Consider the following 12,053-nt stretch of genomic DNA (forward strand, 5'->3'; position numbering starts at 1 on the left):
TTAAATTTAATTATGTAATACTAAGGTTTGTCTAGAACGAAATTATGATTTAGTTTTGTCTTTTTTTAATTTAAAGCGAAGTTGCACAATATTATGTCTCAAAGGCGAAATGGCATTTGTTGAAATAGTTATGATTATGGTCCCATATTTATAACTCAACGTCTTAACTATTTTTTTGAGGTTGCTGTTTCGCGCTTTGGAAGGGCAGTCGGTTAAGCTGGTTTGAGACCTGGGGGTAATATATCCCAGCAGCCGATAAAATAATTGGTGTGTATACGCAACAAGGTGCACATTAAGTGCTTCGTAGCAGATAGTCCTCTCGTTGTTCGTGGTGAAGTTTGGAGAGTCCCTTACCAGCCTAAATCCTGTCCACATAATCTGTACAGGGTCAAAATCATGCTAACATTCCTACCATGGCCGTTAGTAGATAGAGCCCTAAAAATGTATTTAGGTGCTTAGCCATCGTTGGATGATGTGTATAGTTTTTATTTTTAAAAAAATTGATTATTAAACTATATTGCCATTAAAAATTACTTATTAGTACTTTTAAAAGAATTTTAATAGTAAAATCATATTAGGAAATTTCAAAGTTTATTACAGCTATAATAAGACCATTTTACTTTTTTGTATTATTATAATATCACTAACTCAAAATAATGTTCCAAAAAACGAGAAACGTCATTCCCAGAACTATTCTTCAAAAAACATCTTTATCACATCCATCACAACACACTTGAGCCACGTCATGTTTGTTTATAATGATTGGAAGTGAAAAGGGTTGATATTTTGTCCATAGACACTCATAAACAATACAAAATGAAGCCAAAAAGTTAAACAGTTGAGGCATCACACGTCGCCTTGCAGACAACATTTGGCGAATTCAGATGACACTTGGCACACTGCATATTGTTCTTGATTTACAACCGGAGCAACCCGCGTACCCAAACTTAGCTTTTTCTTCCGATCTCTTAGCATCTCATCTCCTCCTCCTTCTTCTCAGGAGCAAGTAGATCTTGAGTTGTTTTATCGAGTAAGAAATCTTTTCCTGGAATACTAAAAGCATATTTTCTTCAGCCGATTGCTTCCGGGTAAGAAATGCATTATGTAAATCTGCTCTTTGTTGCGTAATATGTAAAGCATATTCATGTGACAGCGTCTTTTATGTTTCGTAAGAAAGCATACGTTAGCGAGTGTTCAGAATTTTGACTTGAGTAAATTTACGAGAATAGAATGTTAAATGGTGTTTACGAGCCTGCTTTCAGCTAATAACTATTTACGTATGGATCATGATTATTATGTTACGTGAAGAAATCATTGCAATATTTCTCAATGCTTTCTTATTTATTTATTTATTTTAAATATTTAAAATTGTTTTTTAGAATGCATCTTTGAGAGTTATCATTAAAATATGTAAGAAATTTCTGAGATAATTCGCAAAAAGTATTAGAAAAATTTTAAGGCAAAACTTCACAAACTTGCTTTGTTTTGAACTTATTATACGATAGTAGAGTAAAGTAAAATGAACCACCTTAGATTTTTTTCGATTATTATAACACAGTGCTTAAAAAAATAACAACGGTGGAAACAACAACAAAAATAACAAAATAACAACGAAAATAACAACAGAAAAATATTAAAATACATATTTTTAAGCATAAATATAGCTCAATTTTTAGTGTCATTGTCATAAAAAATAGATAAAAATTATCCTTAGCTCTTAGTGCATTTAATTTTTTACTCACTTCAGTAATTAATAATATAAAATTATCTATCCCCTATAAACAGTGTATCAGTAATAGTACTAATTGGTATGTCACTAATAGATTTCAAAATCTGATTCGTCTTTAATTTGTTTAATATTTTTCAAATCTGTTGTTTTTCTGCTTGATTTCGATACGTTATGAGTTGAAAACTGCAAAATTTAAAAACATTTTTGTATGGTAGTCTGCTGCAAATCTTTAGAATTTGATTTGCTACCAGTTTGACTGTGTATTTTAAAACTTCAAAAGAAATATTTATAAAAATATGAAACTTTTATTTACTTTGAAAGATTTCTGAATAAGTAAGCAACGTGCAGAAGAAAGAAAATTCTGGTAAAATTACCGCATTTGAATGTTAATGACATTTCTGGCAAAAAAAAATTCTAGTTATAAAACGATAATATACGATGGCTCAGGGGATAGAGTAATTTAGTGTAACATAGTTGTTTTGTGTTCATTGTTTTAATTGTTGTATTATTTTAATACATCTTTAATAAAATATTCAAACATAATATTCAGGACAAACTTTCCGTTATAGTTCAAAATAATCTCTTTCGTAGAAAACATTTAATGAATTGTTATAGCAATTTAAAATTAAATGGGAATTTAAAAAAAGAAAAACAAATTTGAGAGGAAAGTTGCAATGATAAACTAATGAAATTACTAGGCTTAAATTTCTTACTCAACGGGAAAGTAAATCTGTGGAACGAAATATGAGTTATTACATATTTTAATTTTAAAAAAAAATAAATTTCGATGTAACCATCTTTTTTTCACCAAGAAGCAAAAATGATTGTGAAGCAGTTGTATTGGTTGGTGATAGATGCGAATAGGGGATAAGGCCTTCTATATTATAATATGAATTTTTTTATACTCTAACACGAAAGATAGCCTTTACTGTCTTGCAATTGAAAAACCAACGTTAAGGCTTCACGATAAATTCCGAGAAAAGTGCCTTGCCAATTATTTCCTTTCTATTACTAACGCTATGAAAGCTTAGATAGAACTTCAAAAAAAGATAATGAAACAAAACTTTAAAAAAAAAAAATTTTTTTTCTGTAATATGCCATTTAAAGATGCCAAATTTATAAAAATTTAAATTTTTAGGTTTTAGTGCATAGATTTTTAAATTGCACGGCAGTATATGCATTTTACACTCATAAAACATTAAAACACGCATACAATTATGCAAATTTGCTTCAAGATACCATGTTAAACAACATGTTAATCAATCACTTTTAAACCTATCTACAGAGTTAGATTTGGCCGATAACATTGTTTATCTTTTTATTACCATGATTTTACCGCAAAATTGAATGGCACTTTTGTTGTATTAACCCTTAAAGGTCGGTATGTACTTTAAGTTTACTTCCCACCAGGTAAAATTAAAATAATTAATGATAATATGAATCATAATTATATGATTAATTATAGTTAAATTAATTTAAATCTGAGAAAAGTAAGAGGGATTAAAATAAAAGGATTTTTTCCCGCGATATAAGCGCCATTTGCTTCAATAAGAATAGAACTGATCAGTTAAAGGTTAAAACCGACATTTTTTTTACTCATCTACTTCCAACAATTCATAATGGTAAAATGACGCCTGATTCAAGAAAAAGTACTTAAAAAGTATTTTAGAAGTTTATTAGTTGTAATTGTTTATTAGTCATTAAAGCGGTATGAAGAACAGTAATGTAGAAAAGTTACATATTGGCCCTTTTGTTACTTGCGGAGCAGTATATTTTTCTCCTGAAAGCTAGTTGTTTTTAGATCTGATTTGCCACCAATAATAGAAGAGAACAACGAAAAGTTTTACTGAAAAGAACAGTAAAAATATATTCTTTCCTTCCTTTCTTTCATTTTTTTACACGAGTTTATTTTTTAGAAACACGTATTCGATATTTAAGTACTATTTTAGTCTTCCTTTCAATTTGAGTTGAAATGAGTCAGTCTTGTTAAGAATTTGGCAGTTAACCTTAACTGCAACGTTTACAGTGAAAGAATGACTTTCTAAACGCTGAAGAGCGTCTTAACCCTTGACCCTGTTAAAAGAATATTTCAAACATGTTAGGAATTGTTTATTTGGAATATGCTTCCAATATATGGCACCTTGTAAACTTTTTAAGCATTTTTGTTTTTAGCTATGGTTCTTTCTTTTCTGAAAAAATATTTTAAGTTCAAAAATGTTTACCTACTTAAAGAACATGATTTTTACTGCTTTTTTATTCAATAATATGTGTCTTCATAATTTTTGTGAGTTCAAGAATTTACTTAAGCTCTTATTAACGTTTAGAAAACTTTTAATCTTTGTCTTCAATTTCTTATAAAATTCTCAACTTTTAATTTTTTCCTTTCAAAAATTATAAATATAAGTAATAAACTGTTTTTGAAATTATAAGAAATTTTAGGAAGAAATTTTTCAGAAACAGAAACAAGCATACGTTAACAACGCATATATGGCTAATTTTTTGTTACATAATTATTAATTTTTATTCAAAATATTTTTTAATATTTTTAAATAAAGCTATTAATTTAATTAAAAAATATTAATGACTTAGAATATTAACAGATACTAACTTTTTATTTTATTTTTTATTTTTTTTTAAACCTAAACACTTTATTGTATTATAAGGGATTAAAATATAGTTATGATTAATTAATTTTTCTAATAAATAAGAAAATAAAAAATTTCAAATAATATTAAAAAAATAATGTTTTAGCTTTATTCACAAATAAGATAGTAGGGCACGGATAAAAAATTGATGCAAAAATAGTTCACTATGGCAACTGGCAGACCGATGAAAATTTTTGCTGTGAAAAGAGTTCAAAATAATTGAAAATGACTACAACAAATGTATTTTAAATATATAGATGTATACCCCTTCAGAGTATTTAATAAATATATCCATTTAATTGACAAAACTCAACTCAACTAGCAATAACCTAATTCCAGTGTTCAGTTAAATTTAATTTTCATGGTTTTGAAACCATGCTAGTTGTAGTTTGTTACAAAAACGTACAGTTTTCTATCCATGGTTCTTGTTTCATAAAATCGAACAATCGAGTTTTTATATAATTTAGATAAATAATTTTCATGGTTAGTGATAAATTTAATTTAATTAATTTTATGCCATTTTTTTACAGTGTGAGATTATTTTATATACCAGGAATTTCGCGGAGCTGATGGTTTACAACTTTGTTAATTAAATTATTTTAGCTTTGACTCGCACTTATAGAAATTTCTCGAAAAAAATGCATAAAAAACAATTTTTTTAATTGTCCTTTTACCATATACTGGGCCCACAGTAAGCATTCGCCACCTCGCCAAATGAGCTGGCAAAAAGTATTGGCGAATGATTATTTTACTGGAAAAAAATATATATATTTAACTCGATCCTCAAAATTACGTCAAACTGAATTTTTCTAAACTAATCAGCATTTTTTGTTATCGATTACAGATTCGATTTTTGGCAGATGCGCTTCATAACCAATTAGAATTGGGTCAAAATAATATAAGCCTGAAAAAAACTACCGTAAAATAGTGTTTTATGAGAAAAAATTAATCATAAAAAATTGTTACGATTTGTATTTTCTACGAAGACTTTTGAAAATTGGCGAATATTTCTGATATTTGGCTAATTAACTGGCTAAAAATTTGAAATCTTTGCGCGGGCCCTGCATATACAACAAAAACAATCAAATAACCTTAAAAACGATATTCAAACTGTTAATTATGGGAAAAAACGTTTATTGCCTGTTTTCACTCAATACGTTAAACAACCGGAATTTTATTTACTCGAACTAGGCAAACAGCCAATGAGAATTGGGCGCATGTTCTGAAATCTAAACCAAGCAATAAAGATTACGAATTGATGTTTTCATTTATCGGATACCTAACTTACTACCGGACATAATAATCTTATCGAAATAAGCATGTGATGAACACATTGTGAAGCAACTTAGCTACTTAGCAGCTGGTTTCAAACTTAAACCAAAAAGTCTTATCTGTCCGACTCAACTGGGGATCAAAATACAGCGTTGGCAACACAATATTTCCTTCAACACATGAGAGGTTTTCAGTGTACTGCATTCTTTAATTGGTGACACTGGACTATTAGAAGACAAAACTCTTATTCACACATAACTGGCAGTACAAAAATGTCAAAACTGTCTGCCTAACATAAAAATGTCGCGTATTCTCCATCTCTCACGATAGACGGTATTACTAAATAAACTTATCAAGCACAACTAGCAAATTAATTACACACCAGATTCAATTGACAAAACACAAGTCAACTACTACCAAACTCCAGTTACATTACATTTAATTTTTAATATGCATTTAATTTGTCCAGTTACATTTTATTTTTACGATTATGAAACATGCTTTTTGTAAATGGTTAAAAAACCGTACAGTTTTGTAATCATGGCTTTTTAACAATACCACTTTTAAATGATTTCAAGACCACAAAGGTAAGGAAATGTTTCTAACAGTAAAATTTTCGGTTAATTAGATGGACAGACTGCTGCTGGCTATTTTACTGTAATTTTCGAATAGAAATTTCAACGATGCTTAATGAAGAAGAAAAAAAATTTAAAAAATACCTATGGCATTTTTTAAGATAATTTATAAATGAATCTCATAATGGTAAAGTAAAATGGTAAAAGTTAAAAGTTAGAAATCATTGAAAAAGTACCTTATTTTTAACTTCGGAATCACTATCAAAATAAATTGCGAGCTGGCCCTTCATCTCAACAATTCTTATTCGTGCAAATTTAAGTGTAAATTAATTCTTACATTTCGCTTAACAAAACTTTTTTTAATAATTATGAAGTTTTAAAATTAAGCATAAATATCAAATCTTTTCGCAATAAATTGGATTAACCAGATTTATTTTATAATTTAAAAAGTTTCAAAATGTATATTCTTCGTCAAAGTTCTTAACTCATTAAAATTTTTACTGAGTGTTTTTAATTATTTTCTTACATTAAATACTTTAAATTCCAAATCAAAACTATTTAAACTTAGTCCTAATGTTCAAGTAAGAAATAAAAAGTAATACATTTCTAAAGCCACATCGTGTTATATAAAAATTTTATAAAGTTTAACCCTTACGTTTTTACAAAAAAAACTATTATAGTAATAAATATAAATTATATTATAAGAAATTCGGTATAATTGAAAGTCAGCAATGTAAAACCCTCTTCAATATAAAATTATACGGAATCATACAAAAATTCATTTAAAAAAATACAGATTTTTTTACTATATAATATTGCATAGTTAAATTATGCAGAGTTGAAATTTTTCTTATTCTATAAAAACAGAAAAAACTAATTCATTATTCTTAAAATTTGCCTTTTAGCTAATGCATCATTTTTCATAAATTCAACAACTATTTCCTGTTTCTTCCCAATAACGTCGAAAATTTGACAAAGCAGCTTTTGACAAGTTCATGTCAAACTGCTTAACTAAATCATAAATATGAATGCAGAGAACTTCGCTCTGAATAAGTTGACAGTCAATAATGTTCTTCAGCAATTTATTTCTCCCACGCAATTTCAAAACCCATCAAATTTTAAGCATTATATACATAGAGAATAAGCATTATCTATCTAACTATATTTTGAATAGAAAAAAAAATTATTTGGTTTCTCTTTTATATATATATATATATATATATATATATATATATATATATATATATATATATATATATATATATATATATATATATATATATATATATATATATATATATATAATATATATATATATATATATATATATATATATATATATATATATATATATATATATATATATATATATATATATATATATATATATATATATATATATATATATATCAGAAGACGAGGGAATTGAGGGAGGGACTGGATCAAGTTGTGGGAGAAATTTGCCTTCGTTGAGGACTTTTTAAAAAAACTAACCGTATTTGCGTTACATGGAGAGGAAAACCACAAATCCTCCTACGGTTAGCCTAATTTCATGGGGGGTCTAACCCATGATCCGTCTACCACTGAGGATATTTCACGTCAGCAGTGTTGTCGGTGAGAGCCGAGGGCGCATTTCATATCGATCAGCCACCGCTGGGATTCGAACGTGGTACACCTCATTGGGAGGCAATTGGTCTATTTCCTGAGCCACCACGGCTTGATAGAAACCTATCATATGTTGAAAAAAATCTTTACTGGTTAGAAAAATGTTTTATTTCCCAGAACACGTTGACCTTTTCTCGGAACCCTATGGTTCCTCTAAACACTATTTAGGAGCGTTGGTTTAAAAATTGCAGATTACTTTCGGTAACTCATTTTAAGGTGGAAATTTTGTTTCTGTAAAAAAAATCTTATGAAGACAACAAGTCTGAATTTATTGTCTTAAATACGGTAGATAACAGCTATTAAATCAAACATAATGCTGATAAAGATCTTAAACTGGCTTTCATTACTGAAAGCGCCAAAAGCTTACCACAGCGGAATAAATCGGACTTCAAAACGCCGAATTGCAAGGATACCTGCCAAATTGTACCTGCACAGCTTGCATTAAAAAGTTGCTCTTTTTTTTCCTTTCCCTCTCTCTAGATGTATTTTACTTCCCGAACTTTTGCGACTCGCTTGCATTGACTTAAAACCAAAAACTTCAATACATCATTCGTTGAAAAGTTTTGAGATTCTGACAGGTGATTTCTATTTCGAGATCAAACATGGAAGGTGAATGACTTAACAGAGAGTAAAATAAAACTGCAATTTCAGCACTTCATGCAGTCGCTTCACCCTGCTGCAGTCCTTTTTTTTTATATCACTTTTCTGTAACTCACTCTTCTCTTTTAGCTCAAGTACGATTCGAAGAGAACGAAGAACTTTTTTTTTGTTGACGTGATTGTAAATATTTTGGCAACGGAATCCTTCCATCCGTAGCCCAGAATACTAGAGAATGGAAATAAAAAACCCTTCCGTTACTTTTTTTTTCTCTTTCAACTCGTCTACTACTTCTTTCAGAAACTATCAAGAACTATAAATCATATTTGGAAAAATTCCTTACACTGGAAAGAATTCTTGACGAAAATAATTGAGCATCGAATATGGCCTCATTCATGTAAAAACATGAAAAGCTACGGAGTCGCATAAATTACCCGACTCCAACTCCGGTTAGTTAAGCGTTAGAGCCTATTGATCAAATGGAGAAAAAATCTTTGGTCAATGATATCAAATATTTATAACTAGAAGTCATTACTTTTTGCTCGCTACCGTTCACCAACCCCTGGAACAACTTATGTAATTTATTTAGGATCGCTTCACGATCGGGATGACTTAGTTCGCTTAACAGATACGAAGATACACTGTAACAAATTTTAATGTATACTACCCTTCAATGATGGAGAAGGCACTTTTAGTTTTCGACATGCTTTTAAATTTCTCGCGAAATACTTAGAGGACTATTTCAATACAATAATGGAAGAAACATTTTCAGTTTTTGACATGTTTTTTAATTTCTTGAGAAATACTTAGAGGACTATTTCAATACAATAATGGAAGAGACACTTTCAGTTTTTGACATGTTTTTAAATTTCTCGAGAAATGCTTAGAGGACTATTTCAATACAATAATGGAAGAGACACTTTCAGTTTTTGACATGTTTTTAAATTTCTCGAGAAATACTTAAAGGACCATTTTGCTGCTTTGGAGGTGTTTAGTTCCTGCGATTTTTTATACTTAGCAATGAAAATTAAGGCTTTCAGAGGTTTGAGGTATCGACAATAAATTACGAAAGAAAACAAGCATTTTTGGACACCCTGTGCCAGAATATCAAGCAATAAGCTTGTAACATGTATCGATTACTTTAATTGTTTATTTGCAATGTAAATTTCGTAAACCTAGCTTAAATGTTTATGGAAATATGAACATTTTTATTAAAAAAAAACTTAATTTTTTTGTCTCACGCTTTTTTACTATAGACAGTGCTGTAGATATAGATAGTTCACTATAGATAGTATCAAGGCAGATTTGAACTAGGCTTAACAGAGCAGGTGTGAAATTATACATTATAAAATTATTTAATACAGTTTACAGTGACTTAAAGAGTAAAATACATATATTCTTATAACATAACTGAAATTTTATATGCATATTTTAACGGCTAACTTAAGGTTCTGTTAATGAAAACAGAATTGAAGACAGCAAAAACTCGCCAATCGATTGTAAACAATTAAAAATGATATTCAAAAGCGCTCCAACATTGGAGTTTTTGGAAACGAAAATTTTTAACGTACGGTGTGAAGACGTTAGATTTTGGAAATTTTGTATTTTAGGAGTTTAGAGCTATCATACATCCTTCAAATTATATATGAAAGCTCGTTTTGATGTTAGCTTGAAGAAAAAAAAGTGTTTCTTCACATTAAGGTTGTTCAACATTGAATTCGCTGAAATATTACGCCGCAGTTTTTTAAGTGAAGTAGTTTAGTACAGCGGTTCAAAAACTTTTTCAGCTATGAGACTCTAAATGATAGACTCTCTTAACTCAAACTTCAATTATAAACGACATGATGTTTTCCATTTATAACTAAAACATAGCTCGTATCAGGAATTAAAATTTAGCATAATATGGTCAAAAAATTTTTTAGTTGGATTTACCATAAATAAATCAGAATTAATGTTTTCACACTGTGATAGATAAAGTACTTAATACTTATTCTTGCGAACTTTTTTTTTCGTAGACGTTGCACGCTCAATTCGAAGAAAGTTTTACATTTCAAATAAGTAAGGGCAATAATCATCCTACATTTTTGGTTTATTTAATTGTAACCTTGTGACCTGATCCTTGAACTGAATTCATTGTTTCATTATTGTGTAATATACTATTAGTAATTTATGATGCTCTTAAATGTTCATTTTAATTACAATTGGGACATTGTTGTTACCAATGAGAATCAACAAATTTAACTTTTTTTTCAGGGTGTTAGATTTTTATATGTATATATAATGTAAATAAAAATATAACCCGAGTAAATATTATGACATTTCTTTAAACTATGATTTATCACAAAATTAATTTATTGTGTTTGCGGATTTTTAAACTTCTGTTTTGATTCAACGGAATCTGCATTTAATTTGTATCTGAAGATGTAATTATTTCTATAAAAAGTAAAAATACAAGTCAGAAATAAAGTTAAAGAAGCATTTTAAGATTAATAGCTTCTTACCGTTGACATACAATCAAACGTATTTAAAATGCAAAATCAATGCTGATTTTGAAAAATTGATATTCTCAGACACAAAACTACATTTCTAACAAATTATTTCATCATAATAATTTGGTAATACATCGATAAAAAAGGGGATATCTCAAAGTTGAACAAAAATGTGTTAAAATAACTCCGAAACTAACAACCAAATTTGAAACAGCATATACTCATTTTTTGAGCAAAGTCTCAAAATTAATGTGGTAGGAGAAATTTGTAAGAGAAATGTTCGATAGCTGGCGGCAGGATTCGAACCAAGGACCTTTGGATTCGCTGCAGGATGCTCGAATCACCATAGTTGAACACCTCGGTTAAGGAAGAATTACGAAGCTTTTTATTGTGACTACCGCAGGACACATAGTGACAAACATTCCGTGAATTTAAGAATTAAGATATAGCGAAATAGGCAAAAAAACTAATTAAAGTTACCTATCTATTGACTAATTTATTGGGACCGTGTTTAACAAATTTCATCCTTTTGTATCATAGAAATTGGAAATTAGTAGGTCATTCTGTGTAATTGAAGCAACTCACTATATGAAGCTTCCTTACTCTCCCTGGACTAAGGTGCATAGCAATGGTGGTTATAGCATTCTACGACAAAGTTGGAGGTCTTTGGTTCGAATCCTTTCCGGCAGCTAATAAACATCTCTCTCACACATTAAATGAGCATATGCGATTTCAATTTCGAACGTATGAAGTTTTCAAATTTGACTGTTATTTATTTCGGAACTATTTTGACATATATTTGCTCAATTTTGAAAATCCCTTTTTTACAGTGTACTATTACGACAATTATGATAAAGTGTACTATTACGAAACGCATTAGTTTCTCTGAAAATAATATACAATTATAAATTATAACATTTACATGTTTTTGTAAAAGCTTTGGTTCCTAAATTCTCAAACAAAATTTATTTTCATAGGTTGCAAAGCAATTAAAATGATAAAGCTAATGAATTTCAAACATTTAAAAGCAATCAAAATTAATAACCAAATATTTAAGCCTAATATTAAAAAATAAAAGCAA

The 12,053-nt window shown here is 28.9% G+C and overlaps 1 protein-coding gene across 3 annotated transcripts in view; it reads left to right on the top strand.

Moving 5' to 3' along the window:
• The window catches only part of LOC107450391 (uncharacterized), a 71,635-nt gene that overhangs the window by 23,522 nt on the left and 36,060 nt on the right, over positions 1-12,053 (top strand). The window contains exon 1 of one of the 3 annotated variants that reach the window (XM_087159813.1): positions 814-1,088. The exons of 1 other annotated variant lie outside the window; for it this stretch is intronic. The gene's annotated coding sequence lies outside the window, so the exon portion shown is untranslated. Of the gene's footprint in view, positions 1-813; positions 1,089-12,053 lie in introns of those variants that run through there. One more of the 3 variants, XM_087159814.1, reaches the window with a different exon arrangement.

The sequence above is a fragment of the Parasteatoda tepidariorum genome, chromosome 1 (assembly GCF_982258835.1).
Source record: "Parasteatoda tepidariorum strain Cologne lab strain chromosome 1, Ptep-v5.0, whole genome shotgun sequence".
NCBI lineage: Eukaryota > Metazoa > Arthropoda > Arachnida > Araneae > Theridiidae > Parasteatoda > Parasteatoda tepidariorum.